This window comes from Xyrauchen texanus, chromosome 1 (genome assembly GCF_025860055.1).
Source record: "Xyrauchen texanus isolate HMW12.3.18 chromosome 1, RBS_HiC_50CHRs, whole genome shotgun sequence".
Classification (NCBI taxonomy): domain Eukaryota; kingdom Metazoa; phylum Chordata; class Actinopteri; order Cypriniformes; family Catostomidae; genus Xyrauchen; species Xyrauchen texanus.
Window position 1 is genome coordinate 523,787 of NC_068276.1, and position 26,728 is coordinate 550,514.

Sequence of the window (26,728 nt, forward strand, 5' to 3'; positions counted from 1 at the left end):
AAGAAGTCTTACTACGGTGTGTTACTGTCAAGCTGGTATCACTGCACAAGAGTTTTCTCAGCGTTCATCCACCTCCTCTCCAGCACCACTTGTCTAGATTGACTTCTTGGGACACCATGCATGTTTTGTTCAGCCACGGCATCATACATATTGCATACTTGTTATAGCATGTCTTTGCACTTGCTCTGAGAGTTTTCATGGCTGAAATGAATTTAATTAATAAATCTGTTAAAATATAGTTATGTACAAAAACCGTAAGACTACGGTTTAATTACCGTAGACTAAAAACATGTAGACTAAAAAGTGTAAAAAACCTACCTGGTTAATTTAAATCACGTAGCTCTCATGTGACATCGGCGAGTTCAAAGAAGAGTTCAGTCATTTCAAACAGAGTCCTGGACGGAAGCGCCAATTTAATGTTAAAAAGTTTTAATTACAGACTTGTGTCTTACATAAACCTATGGTTTCACTTAGTAGACCGCCTGTTGCTTTCGATTTCTGCTTTGGGATAAAGTGTCATATAACTGCTGGTCAGTTTCTCAAAGCCAAATCCACACTTTATCGATAAGTAAAGCATAAAAAACTGACTCTAGATTAGTGGTTGCGGATAATATCTTCCAACATTGCTTGCTGCATTCATGCGCAGAGAAAAAAGCAATAAATTATTGTACATTAGAAAATATTTCTTAATGGAGATTAATTCATTCATTAAATCTTTTTTATTTGTTTTGGGAACATTAAACATGATTTCATCTAATATATACAGTATTGGACAAAATCTCACTTTATGCATGAAGAATATTTTTCATGGATAAACTCTGCTGTACATATAAAGAGCGCATGCACAAGACATGATCGTTTGATGCATATAAAGTCCAGATTCACTTTATGATGCTTTAAAAATATAAAGTAAAAATATAATGCCACTGTTGTATTACAAATTTATTAAATGTTTAATTTAGGTTCCAATACATTAGTTTATAAACTGAGAAAGTTTAGTAGATTGAATTTACTATTTGAGGTATAAATGAACGTCATAGACCTGCCTGTCAGGCTTTCCAGCAGGAGATTCCTGCCTGTCCTGATCTCACTATTGTAAGTTAAATTAGTCGGATTGCTGAGACTATCACCTTTTGTCTTTAAATGACTCTTGGAGCCCCTGACCCAGTCGTTAAATAGTCCGGCTGATTAGATTAGTTGCAAATCACAGTTATGCTGATGAGATCAGGGCTGATTTACATGCTTTGTTTCAGAGTGTCTCCACCTCTATGTATAATCAAGTCCCCTCACCCTTGAAAGGTATAAAACCCTATCGTACTGAGTTATAGAGTCAGACTTGGATGACTACAGCGATGCAACAGCGACTTCTCAATAAAGAGTAAATTCTGCTTAAAAGATATCCCAACGTCTCCTGGTCTCTGCTTCGACAACGAAGAAAAAGTTCACAACAGTTTTGGTGCCGTGACCCGGATAGAGCTACTCACCTGAATCTTGAAACTTCAAGCTCAACAAAGATCTCAACAAAGAATGAACTTTTCTGACTGAGTTCCAGACGGAATCTTTCCGTACATCCAACGATTTGGTGAGTGCCACTCTATCCAAAAGAACCTTTAAGACCAGTACAAATGTGTTATCCTCTGCGCCGTCAGAGAAGAGTTAACAGACAGCTGTAGGGTTTGGTTAACTAAGTTATCCTCTAAAATTGTCTTTTTAGAGAAGATTAGCATTACGTGTTAATATTGGTTATCCTCTGTTTCGACAGGGAAGAATTGGTTATCCTCTGTTCAGGCAGGGAAGATTAGCATTACATGCTAATATTGGTTATCCTCTGTTTTGGCAGGGAAGAATTGGTTATCCTCTGTTCAGGCAGGGAAGATTAGCATTACATGCTAATATTGGTTATCCTCTGTTTTGGCAGGGAAGAATTGGTTATCCTCTGTTCAGGCAGGGAAGATTAGCATAAAAGGCTAATATTTTGTTTATCCTCTGTATCTGCAGAGAAGAATATTTGTTACCCTCTGTTTTTAGACAGAGAAGATTAGCATAAAGTGCTAGTAATTTGTGTTATCCTTTGCTTGGGTCAAAGAAGGTTAACAATAGTTGAACTGTGTTAACAAGTGTACCCTCTGTTGATCAGAGAAGTTTTAGTGTTTTTGATTGTGTGGTAACAAAGAAACTCACAAAATGTTTAGGAAAAATGCTAGACTGAACCCCACAACTGAAAAAGGTGGTCTTGCGACTCCTTTGTGGTCAGATAGCGAATTCAAATCACTGTTAGGAGTACAAATGAACCTAATAGTCACTGAGAAAATTAGACAAGAACTAACTCAGAAATATGAGATTCATCCAGACAAGACTTGGTCGGTAGATGAGTGTAAAAAGGTATTAGGAGCAAGTATTCGCAAGAACAATGTGAAAGGCATTATCTGCTGCCACAGAGAATTCGGTTTAGCACTAGCTACACAACAGTCTCAAGCGTAACTCAGAGCTAGAGAAAGAGAACAAAGAGCTACGTGCTAGAGTTTCCTCTTTGACCAAGAAATTGAACCACAACAAAGCCATAGAAAAAACTGATGTAGAAAAAGTTAGTCAGCCAGATAACATTTACCCTGACTTACAAGCATTCTTTGAAACAGATGTAGCTCTCCAATCAGTAACTGATGTGCCTGTAAATTCAGTCAATGTGTGTGGTGCTAGGAAAAGATCACAGGGAATTGAGGGAACTGAAAGTGTTTCTACCAACTCTTCTGTTGTCCAAATACAAACTGTCGCAAAAGCGCTTGGACCTAAAGATATAGAGAGACTATCCCAGAGCTTACCATCAGCACGCACACAGTTTTCTGAATTTAGAAGAGCATTGCTCAGCAAAATGCGTCTATATGACATGTCGATTAACAGAAGTCACACAGTTGATGTCACAAATTTTAACTGAATCTGAATTCAACAGTTTTGAATCTGCAGTGACTTCTGAACTACAGCATGCCAGTAGAAGCGATATAAGAGAAGGTGTTTTGAAAATCCTAAAGAATATCCTAGGACCCAAAATAGATTGGTCTAGAATTACTAGCTGTGTACAAAAGAAAGAAGAAACTGTGAGTGAATACACTGAAAGGTTTTGTCAGTCAGCTGTAACTTACAGTGGAATTGTTGATAATTCTGAAAGTGTGTTAGATGACAAGGGACCCCTAGTCCGCATCTGGTCAGATGGCCTTGTAGCCGAATACAAAAGCGCTTTGCCATTCCTAGATCTAACTTGGTCTAACAGAACTCTCAGAAGTAATTTAGACAGTTTGGCTGCATGGGAAAGAGATGCTGATGTTAAAGCCAAAGTGAGAGTAGCAGCAGCAGCTACATTTAGCACAGCAAAACAAGAAAACCGGTGGTCTAAAAAGAAGGCAAATGCCACTACTGTGGAAAATTAGGACATTGGGAGAAAGAGTGTAGGAAGAAGTTGCAAGATACAAAAATAAATGCTATGCATAATTCTGCTCCTCCTCAGCCCGTTTACAACCCTGAAGCAGTTCCGCAAGTGTCCACTGAAACTTTAGGACAGCTTGTTCAGGCTCTTCTAAGAGCACAAAAAGACCAGGAAAAAAACTAATTGTTGGGGCTGTGAGTAGCTACCTTTCCCCTGTAATCCATCATAATGACAAAATAATTTTTGTGAAAGGTAGCATACAAGAGAAAGAGATTGATTTTTTTGCTTGATACAGGTACAGAAATTACAGTAATTCCTACAAAATTAGCTAAAGGTTTAGACATCCCGTACAAGAAAACCAAACTTTCTTTAACTGGCGTAATAGGTGAAGATTCTGTTTTGTATGAAACCCCACCCATAGATGTACAATTTGGCCCAATTCATTACTATTCGGGTAACAGGCATCTAGCGCTTCAGGCTTCATCAGGAATGGTGTTAGGACAGACTGTAAACGTAAGATGCCCTCACTCAGTGTCCGCACTAATGAATCAAGCAAAAGTCACTTCTGTCACTTCCTCTCGTTGGGGAAATTGGTTAGCAATTCTCACAGCCCCGAACATTGTTTTACAGCGTGCACCAGTCACGAACCCATCCTCATGTATGATGTCTGCAATGACTGAAGTTTTGTTAGAGGATGAAGGAGAAATGACACAAGATTGTGTTAAGTGGCACGGACCACATCAAGTGATGTTGATTACAGCAGCTGCAGTATTGTGTCAGGGAAGGAAAACCTGGACTCATGTGTCACACTGTAAAGTTGTTCCCCCACCTACAGGGATAGGATAGGACACAGACCAGTGAGGAGCCCAGGGAAGAACCGAATGCCATATGCATCGGGGGACAAACCCTGTGGTGAAGACTCCCTCATAGGCCTTCCCCATCCACTAGTCCATCCTTACCTCACTGTTCTTTAGGTGTCAAAGGAATTATGAAATAGGGAAAGAAGGAACAACATTAGCAGACTCAGAAAAGGACACAACCCGGGTGTTTGAACAAATACTGCTCTACTGTCTTTTGTTTTAGGACACAACCCTGGTGTTTGAACAAATACTGCTCTACTGTCTTTTGTTTTTTTCTTTCTACCCTCTTTGCAGATACCACTTGATGGCTGTCCCGAGACCCATGGGCATCGACCTCCTCACCTGTGTATGAGGCCACAACTTCCAGAAAACAACCAGACCCACTGCCAAGCCAACTATCACAAAAGATAAAGAAAAAAAATACACAACACAGAGACTCGCATACGGGAACCTTCAGTCATCCATCAACATGATCAAGATTGTCGTACTAATAACCATCCAACAAGACATTCCTGATTTTTCAGCAAAATTACACCAGATGACTGAAGAGAATTCTTCATGGTTTGGAAACTTGTTAGGTTAACCCTGGCTGTGGATCAAGAAAATAGCAATTCTGCTGTTGTTTTCTTCTACTGGTGTACTATCTATGCATCTACAGTATCAAGTGTTTCATTCAACAAATGAATCACACCCATCACGAAGAAATGACAGTTCCAAATAGAAAAGACTATTACCCGTAAGAGCTTCACAGACCCTAATTGCATCTTTGTTTCGGTGTCAGCATGCAATTACAGAAAATGTGCCTGTAATGATCACAGGTTACATGAATGAACTTTCAAGTGTTTAAATTTGTATTTTGTGAGAGTTATTAGAACTCTCAAAGAGGGGACTGTTGTATTACAAATTTATTAAATGTTTAATTTAGGTTCCAATACATTAGTTTATAAACTGAGAAAGTTTAGTAGATTGAATTTACTATTTGAGGTATAAATGAATGTCATAGACCTGCCTGTCAGGCTTTCCAGCAGGAGATTCCTGCCTGTCCTGATCTCACTATTGTAAGTTAAATTAGTCGGATTGCTGAGACTATCACCTTTTGTCTTTAAATGACTCTTGGAGCCCCTGACCCAGTCGTTAAATAGTCCGGCTGATTAGATCAGTTGCAAATCACAGTTATGCTGATGAGATCAGGGCTGGGGAATTTCCTTTAACGAGGTGACTCCTGTACCTCATTTACATGCTTTGTTTCAGAGTGTCTCCACCTCTATGTATAATCAAGTCCCCTCACCCTTGAAAGGTATAAAACCCTATCGTACTATATATCGAGTTATAGAGTCAGACTTGGATGACTACAGCGATGCAACAGCGACTTCTCAATAAAGAGTAAATTCTGCTTAAAAGATATCCCAACGTCTCCTGGTCTCTGCTTCGACAACGAAGAAAAAGTTCACAACACCTCAAATCTACAGTATAATCGTTCCATGGAAACAACTGAAGAACAATTATGAATTTCACTTTTACATGTAATATTTTTCCTGATACAGTCCATGTTTTCATTATTGCCATAAACGACTCAAACAAACTTTAAAGTTGATTGTAAGATTCTTCAAACCAGCACAGTTCTAGGGTGGTTGCATACAGAAGATGCTGTCCATCAACTGGAAGTCAAGCCATCCCCTCTGTCGAAAAACTAAGTAGTGATTTACGCAGCTCAAGGTTAATGAAAAAGTTCCTAAACGTAATTTCGGGAGGAGCGAGTCCATCTAATCTTTCAATTAACAGCCAGAGTGTATAAGCATCTTTACCTGTCTTCAGTCTCAGCTGATTCCAGCATTTGCCCCGTCCACCCACAACAGAGCCACGGGTGGTTTTATTACTCCGCTTGAAGCATTCTTCGTCCTTATCAGATAAGCTATTTTATTCAACGAAAGCTGCCGCAGCAGCTCATTATTTGTATACATCGCAATAATGGCGGCTGCCACTTTAACTGTGGTTTTCTACCCTGTCTTTCTTCCTTTTTAATAATTACTCGCCAAAGCGGATCCTATTGCGTTGAGGCTGCCTCCGGCCACAGCTTCGCCATATACCAGTGCTACCACTTCATATGACTGTGCACAGGTCCTTTCATCTTAACTGTTAACAATGTATTCCCACACGCTTGATTGTGAAATCCCGTTCTAGTGCACAGGTGTTTTCTCTCTCTGCTATCTCCTCGCAAAACTATTGCAATGCAAATACATCAATCAAGCAAGACGTATATTGTACAGCAGGTGGCGGTCATGCAGTAATCCTAAGGAGCGAATGGCCACAAGTGAATAATGATTGCAAGTCTATTTTCTCTGTTTGCAGTGCAGAGCTAAAGCTCTTATTTTTCAGATAAGTTTACGCAGTTGTTCACGTTGTTTTTAAAGCTGTATTTCCCAGGAAGCCCTCTTTGCAGCCCTCTTTATTCTTCGATAATTGTATGCTGTTGATCACATTATTGTTTCTAAATGTCACTAATATATTTATTGTTTTTCTCTCTAGACGTATGTCCCCGAAACATCGACCGCATGCTTTCACCTCAAATTAGCATTAGCATAAGTTTTCCTTCTATCGGTGCAAGTGCAGCCCACTCTTCATTGGTCATGGATCTAACTTTTCACAGATTATTTCTTATTCACAGGGGTGTGACATGTCTCCCTAGAACAAGTTTCAACCAAATATGACTATTTTGTCTTTTCTACAGCAACGCCTGAAATTGTGCCTTCTGTAGGGGTTTCACCAATATTACTTCCAGCAGATCTCTGTGAGAGCCCATTTCAATTCCTGTCAGTGGATTGCATGCAGGTTTACCTCTTGCTTTCTCTATCTAGTTGTCTTTCCAAGACATCACCATTACCTACCGAGGAGCCAAAGATGGCAAATATTTTAGTTGTTAAGAAGGCACAACTGCAGTGCCCCTGCCATTGGCTCAAAACATCCCTAAGCAACACAAATGTGCTGTCAACATACCACAACTGTGGCATCTTTCAGACCATGTGACAAACTCCCATGACACCACAATACTACAACCATGTTTCCCCTTATAGCAGGTTCTGCCATTCGAATGCTATGCAGGCTTTCCCATCGAATTGCAGTGTGAGACTCAGTGCATTGGTCGCAAGGTCTCCTGTTCGAATTGCTGTATGGGCTCTCCTATCTAAAATGCAGTATGAGCTCTCCCGTTCAAGTGCAGTGGTGGTGCAGTAATCTTTAGAGCATTTAGCATTTCCTGTTAGCCTTCTCATTGGCATTTCTTTGCTCATGGTTACAATGAGCTCAACACATAATAAATAGAGCCTGATATGACCTCCAAAATAAGCTTGTTCTTTCCTTACAGGCATGTGTACACAAAATAAATCCATGTGTGCCCACATGATTCTGTTGCAGCAGCGCCTCACTTGATACATCCGTAGCCCGAACATTTTCGACACTGTCGCAGTAGTGCCCTGACACAACAAACGTAAAAAATTTTTAATTTTCATAACAAAACTTTATCTTCTCTTACAGGTGTGTATAAAGTTCCCCATCTGTCGCTCACTTCGATGTTGTGTGAAGAAGCGACACTAGGTGGCACAGTATTTGCATACCTCGCCCCCGGACCTACGTGTATAAAAGCGGGGAAATATGTCGAGTTCATTCAGAAATTTTCTTCGGAGCCGATGGTCGTACATGCAGTCAGCTGCGAGTCACACACCTGTTCCTGTTCCTCTGACGCTTTGCCTGCTGTTGGATCTACGGCGCACTTCAGTGGCTTTTCACCTTCTCTGCATGGCAGTATTTTCTTCTAAAAGAGCATCGTGTTGAATGTCCTTTTCAGGACGCATCTTTATAAAGATGCCTTTCCGCCCCTGTGTAGTTCCTGGATGTGGTAGCGTGCTCTCTGCTTCAGATGGCCACAGGCATTGTCTCGTGTGTCTGGGCTGTGATCACACCGAGGCAACATGTGTGGATTGTGGATAGAGCATGACCATGGCAACGTTGCGGTCGCGGCTCGCTTTCAACAGAAAGCATGCCACTCAAGCTGCCCCCGCATTGCTCCTTCTTCCCACGGGATTGAGGACGATGCGACTGGCAATGGAGGCGAACTGGGGACGGCAGCGGGTGCAGCTCCACCGGGTACGCAACTTCGGACCACCCCGTCCATGTTCGAGGCAAAAGCGGCTCGCCTCACAGCCAGCCTGCCTATCCTCTGGGTCTTCAGGCCAGCATGCCCAGGCTGAGATGTCCGATATGCTTACCCGGGCCGTCGCCAGCGTGGGTCTGGACTGTAACCCTCCGTCCTCCCCACAGCCATCGCGGTTGGATGACTGGTTCCTGGGGCCTCCGCGCCGCTCACAGCCACACCCTCCCCCCGGTCCCATTTTTCCTGGCACCCCTCTCCACTCGTCACAAAGCCACCCGCTCATCCGCTCTCGCTACCCTCGACGGCGGAGCGGCCCACGGGTACACGGCGATTCCCCAGGTGGACAGGGCTGTTGCGCTCCACCTGTGCCCCGGGTACCCTATCACCTAGCGGGGTCACCCTGTGCTCCCCTCCCCACCGGACATGCCGATTCCGTCCTGCATGCCATGGCCCTCCTGCAAGTCCACCAGGCCAAGCCATTTGAAGATCTGCACGGGGGTAGCCCTGATCCTGACATGATGCAGGAACTGCGCTCAGCGACCGACTTTGCCCTCAGAGCCACGCGTCACTCGGGCAGGCGGTAGACACACTCGTGGTCCAGGAACGTCATTTGTGATTTGGTCGAGAGATGTGTGAGACCGACAAAGTACACTTACTCAACGCCAGAAGCAAGCAGACGGAGGCCATTACACATCCTGCCCCTACCGCAACGATTGGCTCATTCTGGCCCACTCCCGAGTTACTATGCACTAAAAGAGACCAGGTGCTTGTGCTTGATGCATATGAGACCGTTTCAGCACTGGTTTCAGACTCAAGTCCCAAGATGAGCATGGCGCCACGGCACGCATTGTGAGATGGTCACCCCTGCCTGCCGGCAAACATTCAAACCCTGGACAGACCTCTGCTTTCTTCTGTCCTGGTCACGACTGATGCCTCCAGATTGGATTGGGGCGCTGTGTGCAATGGGTACGCAGCCACGGGCCATTGGAAAGGGCCTATCAGTGTGACTGCCACGGAGGATGCCATATGCCCCAGGAGCCTCTGGAAAAGTTTTAAAGGGACCGCTGTGGACGGCCTGATGGTGGCGAGGCATTTCAGCACCGACTGCGTACGCTCGTTGGTGAGACATGCTGACATTGAGAGTGAGTCTAACTCCATGCCGAGAAAAGAGATTCTCTGAACCGGGGCCAGCTTACTTTTTTCCCAGTTGACCTGAAGCCCCAAACGGCTGAGGTGCCTGAGCACCTGGTCTCTGTGAGTGCATAGTAACTTGGCAGTGGGCCAGAATGAGCCAGTCGTCGAGGTAGGGGCAGGATGTGTGAGATGGCCTCCGTCTGCTTCTTCACCGTGGAGAACTGCTGGGCAAAGTCCTTGACGTCGTTGCCGAAGAGGCCGAACTGGGAGACAGGGGGGTTGAGGAAGCATACTTTGTCGGTCTCACGCATCTCTCGATCAAGTCACAGATGACGTTCCTGGACCACAAGTGTGTCCATCGCCTGCCCGAGTGACGCGTGGCTCTGAGGGCAAAGTCGGTCGCTGAGCGCAGTTCTTGTAGCATGTTGGGATCAGGGCTACCCCCGTGCAGATCTTTAAGTGGCTTGGCCTAGTGGACTTGCAGCAGGAGGCTTTCCCATAGGGTGGTGGACGCCATTTCATTGGCCTATCACACCCAGGCTGTGCCCCCCCCTTGCGGGTCCAAGCACACTCAACAAGGAGTATTGTGTCCTTGTGGGCACTGGCCAGAAGCACCTCCCTGGCAGACATACGTAGAGCAGCGTGTTGGGCAACACCTAATACCTTTGTGAGAATTTACAATCTTAGGGTTGAGTAAGTATCGTCCCTTGTTTTCTCAGGTCCGAGCCGGTAGAACTCGGTACACGCTGACAGACTGACCGGGTGGATCGCTTGCACCTAGCACCCTTTTTCTTGGCAGAGGTAAAACTGTGCTCTTTCTCTCCCAGGAGATCCCATTCATTCGGATCTCTGGATGACTCCTCCTTAGCCCTGTGGGTCCGCTATTCAGTGGAGGAATTTGCAGACCCAATCCACTGCGGTTATGCTACAAAGCTACCCTGTACTGGAATAGATGCTCCACAGGCCGGGACTCCTGCCTGGACTCCTCCTGTGTATTTTCCATGGTACGGTCCCCTTATGAGTGGGGGGCACCTATAATAACCTTAGACCCTATAGGTGCATAAATGTCCTTTGTCTAACCCTTCCACCCGGATCGGGCCCTTACGTGAGGCTGCCTCTGTAAGCTGGCTGATTAAATGCAATATATCAATGGTACAGCCCCCTATACCTGCATTAATGTCCTCCGTCTAAACCTTCCACCCAGAGCAGGCCCTTGCGTGAGGCTGCCTCTGCAAGCCGGCTATTTCAATGCAGTCGAACAAAATCTAGCTCCTGTAGACCCCCCTCTTAGACAACTCCACACCCTATCTAAGGGTTCAATACTAAAAGCCATCTCTCCTAGAACATTCCAAACCTACTGGACAGCTTGGAGGTCCTTCAAAAACTTCCACAGAGCATACAACTTAGTTTATCCAGATTTTAACCCCCTCTCCATATTCTCTGTCATATCCCACCTCCATAATACCAAATCAATTCAGACAGGAACAATCAAAGTCTACCTCAGCAGCTTACATTTCTTCTTTAACCTGTTGATGTGCGCCCCCTTTTTGAGCACAAACCATGAAAATGACATACCTGAACTGAAATGGTTGAATTTACTCCCTTTGGAGTATGGACACAGTTGTAGTATCTTTTGAAAGAAGACACTTTGGGCTTTTATTAATATATAGTGTTATTTTTTAAAGTTAGAGAAGCTGAAGTTTATAAATGTTAGTTTTGTAAACCATTACAGTAACGTACAACAGTAAGATTTGATATACTTAAACACAACAATACAATCATATAATGATGATGTGTATGTTACTAAGTGTTTGATAATTTTATAAATGTCTGACTATAGTCTATATTTCACCTCAGCCCATGTGGGCAAAGGGGCAATTGCTCTGGCCAATGTAGCCACCCCTGTGTATGTGCCTGTAAACAAGTATACTACAGATGCATTTCTTGTCAGAGCAGCAAATAAGTGAAAACAGTTTTACCAGTGAGTGTGAGCAGTTCTTGAAAGGAGCATTCGCTTGGACTGTGAGCGGTTGAGCGGAGCGCATGTAGTGGGTTATTGAGCGGAGTGTCACATCGCTCCTCTTCGCTCACATGCTCTGATTACAGCTTAGTTTAAGCCATTCAGTTAATTCAGCTTCTGCCACTTGCTGTTGTGTGCACAAACTGCTCAACACACTGTCCTTTCACCCATCTGTGCTATTTTTTATTATTGGTATAAACACACACTAAATGGACATCTTTAACCGTTTTTATGCATTTCTGATGGTGTGCACCTCAGTACAGGATGACAATGGAAACTGTGTGTGTCTTCAGTGTGCTTTTGACTAGCAATGTGCATTGTGTGAATGTGTCTTCAGCGTATTACAGCTAGAATTGCTTGTGAATGATTCATAAACGATTCAAGAAAAGGTATTGTCATTGAAGGTTCTGGCAGTTAAAAACACTATTGGACATTATAAAAAACAGTAAACAAGTAAACAATTCCATTCATGAATGTTTGAAATGGCATGACTGTTTGATAGTTCATGGTGCTGCCACCTTGTCTACACCGGGCACGTAGACAAAAACGTTCTAAACATTTGTTTTGTTGTTGGCAGTAGTAGCATCAGCACGAGCAGTGCAAAATGGAACAGGAGATCGTCTAGGTTACGTATGTAACCTCAGTTCCCCGATGGAGGGAACGAGACGTTGTGTCAGAGAACGACACTAGGGGTCTCTCTTGAGCGCCGATATTCACCTCTGTACTATGAAAAAAGGCCAATGAGAGTTGGCAGCCAGTATTTGCATGTCCCGCACCCGGACATACGGGTATTTAAGCGGCGCAAATACGGGAGTTCATTCAGGATTTTTCTGAGGAGCCGGAAATGGTCCGGCCACAACAGGGGCTCGGCTCAGTGACGTGGCAAGGGGGACACAACGCCTCGTTCCTCCATCGGGAACTGAGGTTACATACGTAACCTAGACGTTCCCCTTCTGTCGCTCTCTTACGCTGTGTCAGAGAACGACACTAGGGGTCCACTTAAAAGCGCCATGCGCTGAGCCGTGTACGTGATCCGCCGATACAGGAGCGAGCAGGTATTCCTACGTGCAGAACGACCAACTGTATCAGGCACGCACGCACCTTCCCCAATGCCCCATTTAAGCCATCAGGATTCCTTATCGTTACCCCGAGGAGGAACAAGGTGACGGCCACCTACATGGGAACGGGCCAACTGGCTGTGCCTCTTTTCTCTCTATGTTTCTCGCGATAGAGCAACTCACGGCCGGGCCCTTACACGCATTGAGGGAAGGGGGTCTTAGCCCTTAGTAGGGCGGGGAAGACCCTCGGGAGGCCACGCCTACCGGAGGGGAGGCAAATTTGAGTGGCACATACATCGCATGGCCTATACCTAGGCCTTATGCTGAACAGTAGTGTGGTGGTAGCACCAGCCTCAGAGAGGGGAGCACACAGTACGGCACCTGAGGTAGCTGTGACTGCCTAAGGGAAACACAGGCCAACTCACGTGAGGGGACAGAACCGTGGTTTTACACACAGGGGAGTCCGAGCAGGAGGCCTTACCTGTGGGGCCCCTATACCAGTACAGGGTAGCTAGCGGTACCACGCCGTGGTTTGGGTCGTGAGTCCCTCCACGAGAACTGCGACCACGCAAGGGCTAGGGGAGGAGCCAACCAGTGTCCCAAGCCTGGGATCTCCTGGGAAGAAGGCGCACTGTTTCCCCTGGTTAGGGGAAGGGCTCTGGGTGCAAGCGACCCACCCGGTCAGATCGTCGGCATGCCACCCGAGTTCTCACGGGCTCGGTACCTGAGAGAACACGGGACCGAAACTGACTCAACTCGGAGATTGTAGAATCTCGCAAAAGTGTTAGGTGTTGCCCAGCCCGCAGCTCTACAAATGTCTGCTAGGGCAGTGCCCCTAGCCAGTGCCCATGAGGACGCTAACACTCCTGGTGGAGTGGGCTCGGACCCGCAAAGGGGGCACGGCCTGGGTGTGATAAGCCAGGGAAATGGCATCGACAACCCAGTGGGCGAGTCTCTGCTTGGAGACAGCGTTCCCTTCTGCTGTCCCCAAAGCAGACGAAGAGCTGCTCAGAGTGTCTTGTGCTCTGTGTGCGGTCCAGGTAAATACGTAAGGCACGCATGCGGACACAGAAGTGAGAGGGCTGGGTCTGCCTCCTCCGGGGCAGCGCTTGCAGGTTCACCACCTGATCCCTGAAGGGTGTGGTAGGAACCTTGGGCACGTAGCCCGGTCGCGGTCTTAGGATCACGAAAGTGTCTGCCGGACCGAACTCCAGGCAGGCGTCGCTAACAGAGAACGCATGCAGGTCCCCGACCCTCTTGATGGAGGCGAGCGCGATCAGCAGGGCAGTCTTGAGAGAGAGGCCCTGAGTCCAACTGAGTCAAGCGGCTCGAAGGGGGTCTCCGAGTCCCATCAGGGCGACCGAGAGATCCCAGGAGGGAAATAGGTTAGGCCGGAGGGAATCATCCTCCGGGCACCTTTTAGGAACCTGACGATTAAGTCGTGCTTGCCAAGAGACTTGCCATCTACCGTGTCATGGTGGGCGCGATAGCAGCAACATGCACCTTGAGGGTGGAGGGGGACAGCCTCCTCTCCAGCCTCTCCTGAAGAAACACGAGCACTGACCCAACTGCGCACTTCTGCGGGTCTTCGGCTCGGGAAGAACACCAGTTCATGAACAGACGCCACTTCAGGGCGTAAAGATGCCTGGTCGAAGGGGCTCTGGCTTGGTTAATAGTGTCTATGACGGCTAAAGGTAGGCTGGCTAGACCCTCCGCGTCCCGTCCAGGGACCAGACGTGGAGTTTCCAGAGGTCTGGGCGCGGGTGCTAGAGCGTGCCCCGTCCCTGAGAAAGAAGGTCCTTCCTCAGGGGAATTCGCCAGGGAGGGGCTGTCATAAGGAGCGTGAGATCCGAAAACCACGTCCGGTTGGGCCAGTAGGGGGCCACCAGAGTGACTTGCTCCTTGTCCTCCCTGACCTTGCATAGCACCTGTGCAAGAAGGCTCACTGGGGGAAAAGCGTACTTGCGCAGCCCCACGGGCCAGCTGTGTGCCAGAGCATCTGTCCCCAGTGTGAGGGCATACCAGAGCGTACAGTGGGAGGTTTCCTGGGAGGCAAACAGGTCTACCTGGGCCTTGCTGAACCTGTCCCAAATCAGCTGGACCGATTGGGGGTGGAGCCTCCACTCTCCGCCAGGCAAGGTTTGTCTTGACAGCGCGTCCGCTATCACATTGAGGTTGCCGGGGATATGAGTGGCGCGCAGCGACTCCAGTCGCTGCTGACTCCAAAGGAGGAGACGACGGGCGAGCTGTGACATGTGGGGGGAGCGTACTCCGCCTTGGCGGTTTATGTAAGCCACCACCGTGGTGCTGTCTGTCCTGACCAGGACATGTTTGCCACTGAATCATCGGAAGAAATTTCTTCAGGGCAAGACGAACGGCCAGCAGCTCTAGGCAGTTGATGTGCCAGCGCAGCGGCCTTGGTTCCACCGGCCTGCGACTGCGCTGCCCGTTACACGGCGCCCCAACCCAATTTGGAGGCGTCGGTTGTAACCAGAACGCGACGGGACACCTGCTGCAAGGGTACCCCTGCCCGAAGAAAGCAGAGGTCTGTCCAGGGTTTGAAGGTTTGGAGGCAGGCAGTGGTAATTTCAACGTCGTGCGTGCCGTGGCGCCATGCTCGTCTCGGGACTCGAGTCTGGAGCCAATGCTGAAGTGGTCTCATATGCATCAACCCTAGTGGCGCGACCGCCGCGGAGGATGCCATATGCCCCAGGAGCTGTTGGAAACGTTTCAACGGGACCACGGTGCCTGGCTGGAAGGAAGCAAGGCATTCCAGCACTGACTGAGCACACTCGTTGGAGAGACGTGCTGTCATTGAGACTGAGTCTAACTCCAAACCGAGAAAAGAGATGCTCTGGACTGGGGTGAGCTTGCTCTTCTCCCAGTTGACCTGAAGCCCCAAGCGGCGGAGGTGCTCGAGCACCTGGTCTCTGTGTGCGCATAGTAATTCCTGCGAGGGGGCCAGAATGAGCCAATCGTCGAGGTAATTGAGTATGCGTATGCCCGCTCCTCGTAGCGGGGCAAGAGCCGCCTCTGCGACCTTCGTGAAGACGCGAGGGACAGAGACAGGCCGAAGGGGAGGACCTTGTACTGATACGCCTGGCCGTCGAATGCGAACCGTAGAAAGGGTCGGTGTCGAGGGCGAATTGAGACGTGAAAGTACGCGTCCTTCAGGTCTACCGCTGCGAACCAATCTAGATGCCGAACACCAGATAGGATTTGTTTCTGGGTGAGCATTTTGAACGGGAGTTTGGACAGGGTCCGATTGAAAACTTCGCGAGGTCCAAGATCGGTCGTATGCCACCGCCTTTCTTGGGTACAACGAGTAAGGGCTGTAGAAACCCTTCTTCGTTTCGGTTGGAGGGACAGGCTCTATCGCGTCCTTGATTAGAAGGGAGGCGATTTCCTCGCGCAGGGAGAGGGCATGTTCGCCGTGCACTGCGGAGGAATGAACGCCCAGGAAGGGGGGCGGAGACCTGGCAAACTGAATTGCGTAACCGAGTCGAATGGTCCGGTGCAGCCAGCATGACGAGCTGGGCAGAGAAAGCCATGCCTCTGCGCTCTGTGCTAGGGGCACCAAGGGGACAAGTATTTTGGACGTACCCGGCGGGCTTCATGCGGTCTGCGGAACAGGTAACGCAGCGTCGGGAGGCTCTGTGGCGTCCCGAGGCTCTGGTGCTGAGAATAAGCTCAAAGCACTTACCTTGTTCCGCGCACCCGGCAGGGGGCGGGTTCATGACAGAGGAGGAGGTCTGATGTCGGCGTCCTCTGGACTCGTCTGAACCGGCCGGCCAGGGAACAGTCGTGGGGCTGAGGGCGGGAGCACCACATCCTGGGCGCCGGGACTGTTGAGGCCTGAAACAAAAGTGCCGTGAGAACGGCATTTGCGGGCCATGTGACCCAGAGGTAAAGGAAATAGCTCTTTTATTGAGAATTTGGGTACCGCAGCCCCCGTCAGGGGTGCGGCAAATGAAAAAACACAAGATTCTCCTCCCGGCCCTCCACCGGGGGACGGAGCGGTCTCACCATCTCCGGAGCTAACTTCTCGTCCTCTGGGTCCGCTGTCTCAGGGACGTTTGGGAGCCTTCCGGGTCCTCGACGGGGTCCGTGAGGCAGGGGGCGTACGCTTCCTGCGGTTTGCTCGACGCTGGGGCTGAGAGCTGGGCCCAGGTTGGGGCAGAGCAGAAGGTCTTCTGGCCGCAGGAGGACACCCTCGGCGAGCAGATGGGGCCTGGGCCGTGGCGGCAGGCTTGCGGCGCGGCATGATGTGAGAAATGGCCTCCGTCTGCTTCTTCACCAGGGAGAACTGCTGGGCAAAGTCCTCCACGGTGTCGCCGAAGAGGCCGAACTGGGAGACAGGGGCGTTGAGGAAGCGAGTCTTGTTGGCTTCAAGCATCTCAACCAAGTCCAGCCATTGCTGACGTTCCTGGACCACCAGAGTGGCCATCGCCTGCCCGAGTGCCGCGCTGTGACCTTCGTCAGCTCTCAGGGCGAGGTCGGTCGCTGGCGCAGTTCCTGCAGCGTGTCGGGATCAGGGCCACCCCGTGCATGTTGCGGAGTGCCTTGGCTTGATGGACCTGCAGGAGAGCCATGGCATGCAGGGCGGAAGAGGCGCGTCGGTAGCGCTGTAGGCCTTAGCGGTGGCGAGGATGTTGCTCTACAGGACCGGGAAGGGAGTACAGGGCGGCCCGCCAGGTTGTAGTGCTTCGGGGCATAGATGGATCGCAACAGCTCTATCCACCTGGGGATCTCCGTGTACCCGTGGCGCGCTCCGCCGTCGAGGGTGGCGAGGCGGATGAGCAGGTGGCACGACGAGTGGAGAGGGGTGCTCTCCGCGAAGACGTCAGCTCATCATGCACCTCCGGGAAGAAAGGTACTGGGGGCGAGGCTGTGGCGGCCCACGCTCAAAAACAATCGTCTAGCCGTGATGGCTGCGGGGAGGATGGAGGGTTCCAATCCAGGCCCACGCTATTGGCTGCCCGGAAAGCATATCGGACATCTGCGCGTCGGCCTCCTGCTGGGCGTGCAAGCCCGAGCGGCAGCCCAGAGGAGCCCTCAGCGTCAGAGCCCACGCCCTCCGATGTCGCGGCGAACTCATCTGCTTCCATCGCCTGAGGGTAGGCAGACTGGCTGTAAGGCGAGTCGCCGCCACCTCGAGCGAGGACGGAGTCAACGAGCGTGCCGGGCGCTGGTGGTCCGAGGGGCGTACCGGCGGAGCTGCACCCGCTGCCATCCCCAAATCGCCTCCATCGCCAGCCGCATCGTCCTCAATCCCGTGGGAAGAAGGAGCGACACGGGCGGCTGGAGTGGCTTGCTTACGATTGTAAGCAAGCCGCGACCTAACGTTGTCATGGTCATGTTCTCGCAGTGAGAACATGAACCATCCACAAACGCAGCCTCGGTGTGATCACTGCCCAGACACACGAGACAACGCCTGTGGCCGTCGGAAGCGGAGAGTACTCTACCGCATCCAGGAACCACACAGGGGCGGAAGGGCATCTTTAAAAAGACGCGTCCTTAAAAGGATGTTCACGCCGCTGTGTTTTTGCTCTTTTAGAGAAATTACTCTTTTAGAAGGAAATAACTCTTTTATGAAAGGAAGACTCGTGAGAGATCGTTCTTATTTCTGCAACTGTCGATGCGCTCAGGGGCAGGAAGTGCACAGCCGTGCAACCAGGAGAAAGCCGCTGTTGTGCGCCGCAGAATCCAACAGCATGCAGCAGAGGATAGCAGGAACTCGGTGTGTAGTCACGCAGCAAACTGCAAACACGACCATCGGCTCCGAAGAAATTTTCCCAAATGAACTCCCGTATTTGCGCCGCTTAAATACCCGTATGTCCGGGGGCGGGACATGCAAATACTGGCTGCCAACTCTCATTGGCCTTTTTTCATAGTACAGAGGTGAATATCGGCGCTCAAGAGAGACCCCTGGTGTCGTTCTCTGACACAACGTAAGAGAGCGACAGAAGGGGAACTGTTTACTGAAATGGACGCTTTCATGGTAGACAGCATCATTGATTATAATGTGTTCTACTCCGTTTGACGCGAGGCACCTCTTGCATATGGTGTAGACAGGGTGTTGAGTGTTAACAGTAGTACTTAAGATGAACGGTTTAATATATTCTGATGCAGTTTGTTGGATGTGTGCTATTTGTAAACAGTGAAACGTGGTTTTATAATATTGTGGGGTTGTTCATTCTCTGCGATTGAATTTCAAATATGGCTGTACACAAAAAACATCACTAACATTATCAGTGACCCCAGAGAAGATAATAAACTGTAAAAAAACTAAACAAGCACTTCATGACCCATTTAAAGAAAACATGCACTTGAGTGAGGAAATGAATAACAGAAGACAGAGAAGACACAATTTTGCCAGAGGAATGAAGGTAACTTGAATTGAATTTTGCACTGTTGTCATTTATCTTGTTGGTAGATTTAATTGACTTTCCTTCAGCTCTTTCTAAACAGTGCTATAATTTAATATTTTCAAAGATAGTTTGATTTTTCCTTTGTTGACTAAATAGAATAAAAAATAATGCTGACATAAATTTGCATGTTTTTTTTATGTGAACTTCATCAAGACAAAAAATCGTCCTGTTGAAAACAGACAGAAACTTCAGTAAGAAGCTTATGCAGATGCATTTCTCTTGTTTTATGCTGCAAGTTATCATATTTTGCTCATTGTAAAACAGACAATGCCACCTTAATGTGATTACCGCAATTCACGCAAGTCTGGAAATGCTTGTGGTGCAACTGTAGGCTAAATTAATATTCATTTAACCCTCCTTTAATGTTGGGGTCATTTTTGACACACACACACACACACACACACACACACACACACACACACACACACACTCAAACACACACGCACAAACTCACAGACACACACACTCAAACACACACACACAAACTCACAGACGCACACACTCACACAGACACACACTCACACAGACACACTCACACAGACGCACACACTCACACACACTCAAACACACACACACGCATTCTCACATACACACAAACACTCTCACAAACACACACACACACACTCACACACACACGCATTCTCACACACACACACACTCACACACACACATTCTCACACACACACACACTCACACAAACACTCTCACAAACACACACACAAACACACACACACACACACACAGAGAGAGAGAGAGAGAGAGAGCAGGGCAAACAGCGTGGCCTTATTATTATAACACCAAATGGGACCCATCTGGACTATTTTGAATTAGTTCTACATATAAACATGGACTACACAGACGTCTTTGACTGTTGTCATGTCTCTGCTTTTAAAAGATGCCGTGTCAAATTACAACCAGAGCACATGAGCAGGACAGAGTAGTGATAATTGCACCTGAGCGGAGAACGTGTTTTTTAAGATTCGTCTCGGCTCGCTCAACCCAGAATGTGCTTCACAATATGCTGGTTTGGGAACCTGCGAAAAAAGTAATAGGCCTGAAAGAGTTCAAACATTGTTTTAGTGAAGTTTTGCAAACCTTATAGCCTACATAAATGCAAAGTATTAATCAAAGTTAAGAACGAGGAAATCGAAGTGTGGAGAGACCGTGAGAATGAGTAAATATTCTTTCTGAAATGCATCATGTTGACAGAGAGCATGAGGATGTGCTACACGAACATGGTAGTGTAGCCAAAGGTGAGCTAGTAGGCTACATTAACATTCAATATTAAATGAATAGATAAGTAGATAGTAAGGTATCTTGTTGTTTTGCAATTATGTCAGTGCAGCTGCCAGCTAGAACATTAGAGCACCCTCAATTGAATATGTAATCATTTTTATTAATATAGCCATTTACACTATGTTATTATTGCTTAGACTGCATTTTTTACTTTATTACTACATCCTGTTAATGTACAACAATACTGAGGTGCAAATAGTATCTGCCATTATTTATAAGTATAAATAGCATATAACAGCTATTTGCACTTATTGCAAAGAACTGTTACTTTTATATAGTGTAAATAGAATATATCTCTCTAGAATCTTAATCCGGGCCTGGTGGAGTGTCCGCTTCACTCACATCCTCTGGTACAGGTTTCATGTAGTCCTAAAAATGACTGTGACTATTTTGACTATCAAATGAGAGTCACTGACTTACTGTCATTTCTGCTACTGTTTATTATTCTGATGCTGTAATGGAGACAAGAATGAACAAAACATACAGTATACACTAACTCTTATTAAACATGATATCCTGACAGGGATTTATTTATTACACAAATGTACACACACACACACAAACCTTTTCACAGTTTTTGATTTTCATTTAGACTTTGTTTAGTTTGTTTAATAAGCGACTGTCACCACAATGTGTTTGATTTCAGATTTTACTGTCCTTGTGGGGACATTTTAAGCAGAAAATAAAATAAACAGGACTTTTTTTTACTGTTTTTTCTGATGAATATGTTTATCTATAGACCAAATGTTTTGAAATCTGTAACCAGTAGTAACACAACACTCACATTCAAAAACTCTGCTGTCTTTATTTACATACACACGCCTGCAGCTATAGACTCTCTTACACTAAAGGTCAATGTCACCATCAGTAGAAACAGTCATTGGTTGAGAGAGGAAACATATTTCATTAGGAAGAAACACAATGAACACAATGTTTTGAGTGATACACGCACACTTGATGGGAGGAGCTGAAGAACAGATCCAGAATATCAGTATGAACTGATGAAAGGGGGCGGGGCTTGGGGTTGGGGTGAATCCTTCATCTTTAACTAAACTGCATTTTTCTGTTTTTGATTTCTCTCATAGTTGATTTGTTGACTGTTTTATGTCCAGACAAACTGGTTTTGGTTAAACAGAATCTGAGCTGGACAGAAGCTCTGAGATACTGCAGAGAGAATCATGTGGATCTTGTGTCATTTAACAGATTCAGCATTGGGTGATAAATGTGGTTAAAAATGCCTTTCACTGCTGAAGTGTGGTTGGGTTTACACCACTATGTGCCATGAACATGTGGATCTGGTTGAGGGTGTTATCAGAACAGGGCTGATGGTCACGGGACAGGAGTGGAAGACTGTAATGATGGATAAAGTTGGAGCCGTTCAGTCTGGAGGAGATCAGCGCTGGGTCAGCCTTCCTCAAACTCACAAACTCAACTTCATCTGCACCAACTATGAAGGTACTAGAGTGAAGATACAGTATACATACTGTATACAGGGACATATTCTAGGTGAAGTGTTTCATTCTACTATACAGGAAAACACAGCAAGCCTAGTTGTACACAGATGTCTTGTCCAGTGTTCTTTTGGGGGTATAAACACTACTGGGCTCTGGGACACTGGTTCGCAAGTCACTATTATGGAGTCTGAATGGAAAAAAGACACCTACCTGCCATGAAGGTGAGGCCAGGTAATAATTTGAATTGGGAGAGCTCAACCTAACCACAGCCAATCTGACAAACATTCCTTCTAAAGTCTGAATGGAAGTTTCTTTCTTTCTGGCAGGAAACACTGAAACAGGAGTGGGGGACAGACCACAGTGCCCATTCTCATTGCCTGCAGTGAACGTGAAAGGTCAGTCATTGGTTTTAACGTGATTGAGGAACTAGTCCAAACTGATGTAGCCCAGCAGGTTCCCTCAAGTCTCTTTGTCCAAACACTGATCTCAGTAATTCGGATGTCAGAAAGCAAAAGCAGTCTTACAGAAATGCAATCTGCCATGTTGACAGTGGAGAATACCATAGACGATGATAAGATTCTTTAAACCTGCAGAGTTCTAGGGTGGTTGCATACAGAGGATGCTGTCCATCAACTCAAAGTGAAGCTATCCCCTCTGTCTGAAGCATTTCCTCAGCTGTCAAGACGAAGTGGTAATTTACCATCAGAGACACAGCTCAAGGTTAATGAAAATGGGGATTGGGATAAACCACTGGATATCAGTCACCTGTCCTCAGAACAAAAAAAGCAGGCGAGATAGTTGCTAAGAGAGGAATGTGAGGTGTTTGCCAAGGATGACTGGGACTCAGGTTATATCATTGACATGAAGATGGACATCCATTTGAAAGATAATATTCCTGTCCGAAACAAATACATACAGGTCTTTCTGATCGTGGGTGGATTCAGAAGTCTACATCATTCTATTCATCCCAGTTAGTGTGTGTAAGGAAGAAAGATGGATGTTATCGCTTATGCACTGACAACCGATTGCTGAATTAGAAAACAATCTCTGTCCGTCATCATTCTCACGGATCCAGGAGATTCTGGAAAACCTTGGGTGCAGCTCTTGTTTTATTCAGGTATTGCAGGTCATACATTGCTGACTTCACACACATTTTAAAGCCTCTATGTGAACTGTTGACAAAATGGAAAGGAAGAACAAGTCAAAGAATAGAGAAAGCCCTTCCTCACAACCACTTCCATCACAACCAGTCAAGTGGATAGAAATAAATCAAACCCACCCTTTCAAACCCAACCATTGTGGCATATCCAGACTTTGAGAGGCCATTCGTACTACAAGTAGATGCCTCAGAACAAGGATTAGGGGTGGTATTGTACCAGATTGTAACAGATGGGTTGTAAGCTCCGAGTATTAGGCTATGGGTCACAAACACTGATTCCTGTAGAGAAGAACTTAATTTGTACTCTGTAAAGCTGGAATTCCTGGCACTTAAATGGGCCATCACATTGACTTCCTATTCCCTGCTCCACACTTCATGGTCTACAGTGATAACAACCTGCTGACATATGCCATGAAATCTGCAAACCTCAATGCCAAAGGTCAACGTTGGGTAGAGGAATTGGCTGACTATCACTTTACTCTCAAACAGAGACCTGGAACAGGTCCATTAAAGATTTTGACAGAGAATGTTCCCAGGTGTGCAAACGTTTGGTTACGTATGTAACCTCCGTTCCCCGAGGGAGGGAACGACACGTTGTGTCGGAGAAGCGACACTAGGGGTCTCTCTTGAGCGCCGATATTCAGCTCTGATCTATGAAAAAAGGCCAATGAGAGTTGGCAGCCAGTATTTGCATGTCCGGCCCCCGGACATACGGGTATTTAAGCGGCGCAAATACGGGAGTTCATTCAGGATTTTTCTGAGGAGCCGGAAATGGTCCGGCCACAACAGTGGCTCGGTTCAGTGACATGGCGGAGGAAAGACACAACGTGTCGTTCCCTCCCTCGGGAACGGAGGTTACATACGTAACCAAGCGTTCCCCTTCTGTCGCTCTCTCCACGTTGTGTCGGAGAAGCGACACTAGAGGACCCATTCCAATCTTGCCATGTGCTGAACCGTATGCGTGAACTACCGATACAGAGGCGGGCAGGGATTCATCCAGTGCCACGCATCGTCTGTACCCGGCTGCACGCACTCTTCCCCAATGCCCCATACGAACATCGGGATCCTTCTAGTTACCCTGGGTGGGGAACGAGGCGATGTTTGCCAACATGGGAACGGGCCAGCCTGGCTGGGCCTCTTTTCTCTCTATGTTTCTCGCATAGAGCAATCACGGCCGGGCCCTTACACGCATATAGGGAAGGGGTCTTACCCAGACCCTCGCGGAGACCACACCTGCCCTTTTTCTTGGGGAGGAAAAGTGGTTGACACGTCACACGGCTGTCTTAGGGCTCGTGTGGAAAGTATGGTGCGGTGGTAGATCCCAGCCTCGAAGGGGAGTTGCTACAGCACGGCGACCGGGCAGCTGTAACTGCTTAAGGGAGACACGGGGTCCGCTCGTAGGGGACAGAACCGTGGAAATACACACAGGGGGCGTCCGCACAGGAGGCCTTCTACTTTACCTGTGGAGCACCTATGCCAGTACAGGGTAGCCATCAGGGTACCCGCAGTGGCTTGGGTCGGCGAGTTCCTCCGCTGAACCGCGGACCCGGAGGGCTGGGGAGGAATCGACCAGGGGCCCGACTCGGAGTGGGGCGCCCTGGGAAGAAGGCGCACTACTTTACCTTGACGTCAGGAAAAGGGCGCTGGGCGCAAGCGTTCCACCCAGCCGGTCAGTCTACGTGTTACCGAGTTCTACGGGCTCGGACCTGAGAAAACACGAGATGCAACCGACTCAACGTGGAGGTTGTAAAACCTCGCGAAGGTGTTGGGTGTTGCCCAACCCGCGGCTCTACAGATGTCTGCTAGGGAGGTGCCCTTGGCCAGTGCCCACGAGGATGCAACACCCCTTGTTGAGTGAGCTCGGACCCGTAAGGGTAGGGGCACGGCCTGGGTGTGATAAGCCAGTGTGATGGCTTCGACAACCCAGTAAGCGAGCCTCTGTTTGGAGACGGCATTCCCTTTCTGCCGTCCCCCAAAGCAGACAAAGAGCTGCTCAGAGCGTCTGGTGCTCTGTGTGCGGTCCAGGTAAATGCGCAGGGCGCGCACTGGACACAGCAACGGAAGGGCTGGGTCTGTCTCCTCCCGGGGCAGCGCTTGCAGGTTCACTACCTGATCTCGGAATGGTGTGGTAGGAACCTTGGGCACATAGCCCGGTCGCGGTCTTAGGATCACAGACGTATCTGGAGCCTGAGTTCCGAGAACCAAGTCCGAGTGGGCCAGTAGGGGGCCACCAACGTGACTTGCTCCTCATCCTCCCTGACCTTGCACAGCACCGGTGCAAGAAGGCTCACTGGGGGAAATGTGTACTTGCGCAGCCCCGAGGGCCAGCTGTGTGCCAGCGCGTCTGTCCCGAGGGGAGCCTCTGTTAGGGCATACCAGAGCGGGCAGTGGGAGGTTTCCTGGGCGGCGAACAGGTCTACCTGGGCCTTGCCAAACCGTTCCCAAATCAGCTGGACCGACTGGGGGTGAAGCCTCCACTCCCCGCCGGGCAGGCGTTGTCGTGATAGCGCGTCCGCTACGGCGTTGAGCTTGCCGGGGATGTGAGTGGCACGCAGCGACTTGAGTCGATTTATGGACGCCACCACCGTGGTGCTGTCCGATCTCACGAGGACATGTTTGTCCCGAACTAACGGGAGGAACTTCCTGAGAGCAAGAAGGACGGTCAGCAACTCCAGGCAATTGATGTGCCAACGCAGCGGGGCCCCTTTCCAACGGCCCGCTGCTGCGTGCCCGCTGCACACGGCACCCCACCCGGACCGGGAGGCGTCGGTTGTGACCAGGACGCGTCGGGACACCTGCTGCAGGGGCACTCCTGCCCGTAAAAAGCAGAGGTCTGTCCAGGGTCGGAGTGTTTTGAGGCAGGCGGGGGTGATCCTTACCCGATGCGTGCCGCGGTGCCATGCGTGTCTCGGGACTCGAGTCTGGAGCCAGTGCTGGAGTGATCTCATATGCATCAACCCCAGCGGCGCGACCGCCAGGAGGATGCCATATGCCCCAGGAGCCTCTGGAAAAGTTTTAGAGGGACCACTGTGCCTGGCTTGAAGGAAGCGAGGCAGTCCAGCACCGACTGAGCACGCTCGCTCGTGAGACGTGCTGTCATTGAGACTGAGTCTAACTCCAACCCGAGAAAAGAGATGCTCTGAACCGGAGTGAGCTTGCTCTTTTCCCAGTTGACCTGAAGCCCCAAGCGGCTGAGTTGCCGGAGCACCTGGTCTCTGTGTGTGCATAGTAACTCTCGAGAGTGTGCTAGGATGAGCCAGTCGTCGAGGTAGTTGAGAATGCGGATGCCGGCTACTCGTGAGCGGGCAAGGGCCGCCTCTGCGACTTTCGTGAAGACGCGAGGGACAGAGACAGGCCGAAGGGGAGGACTTTGTACTGAAACGCCTGGCCGTCGAACGCGAACCGTAGGAAGGGTCGGTGTCGCGGCAGAATTGAGACGTGGAAGTACGCGTCCTTCAGGTCCACCGCTGCGAACCAATCTAGATGCTGAACGCCAGCCAGAATATTTCTCTGCGTAAGCATTTTGAACGGGAGTTTTAACAAGGCCCGATTGAAAACTCGCAAGTCCAGGATTGGTCGTAAGCCGCCGCCTTTCTTGGGTACAATGAAGTAAGGGCTGTAGAAACCCTTCCTCATTTCGGTTGGAGGGACGGGCTCTACCGCGCCCTTGGCTAAGAGGGCCGCGATTTCTGCGCGCAGGGAACTGGCGTGCTCGCCGTGTACTGCGGAAAGCGGACGCCCTGAAGGGGGC

At 48.5% G+C, this 26,728-nt stretch overlaps 1 protein-coding gene across 1 annotated transcript in view; it reads right to left on the reverse strand.

Moving 5' to 3' along the window:
- The window catches only part of LOC127648178 (histone H3), a 1,095,985-nt gene that overhangs the window by 352,016 nt on the left and 717,241 nt on the right, over positions 1–26,728 (reverse strand). The window lies entirely within an intron of this gene.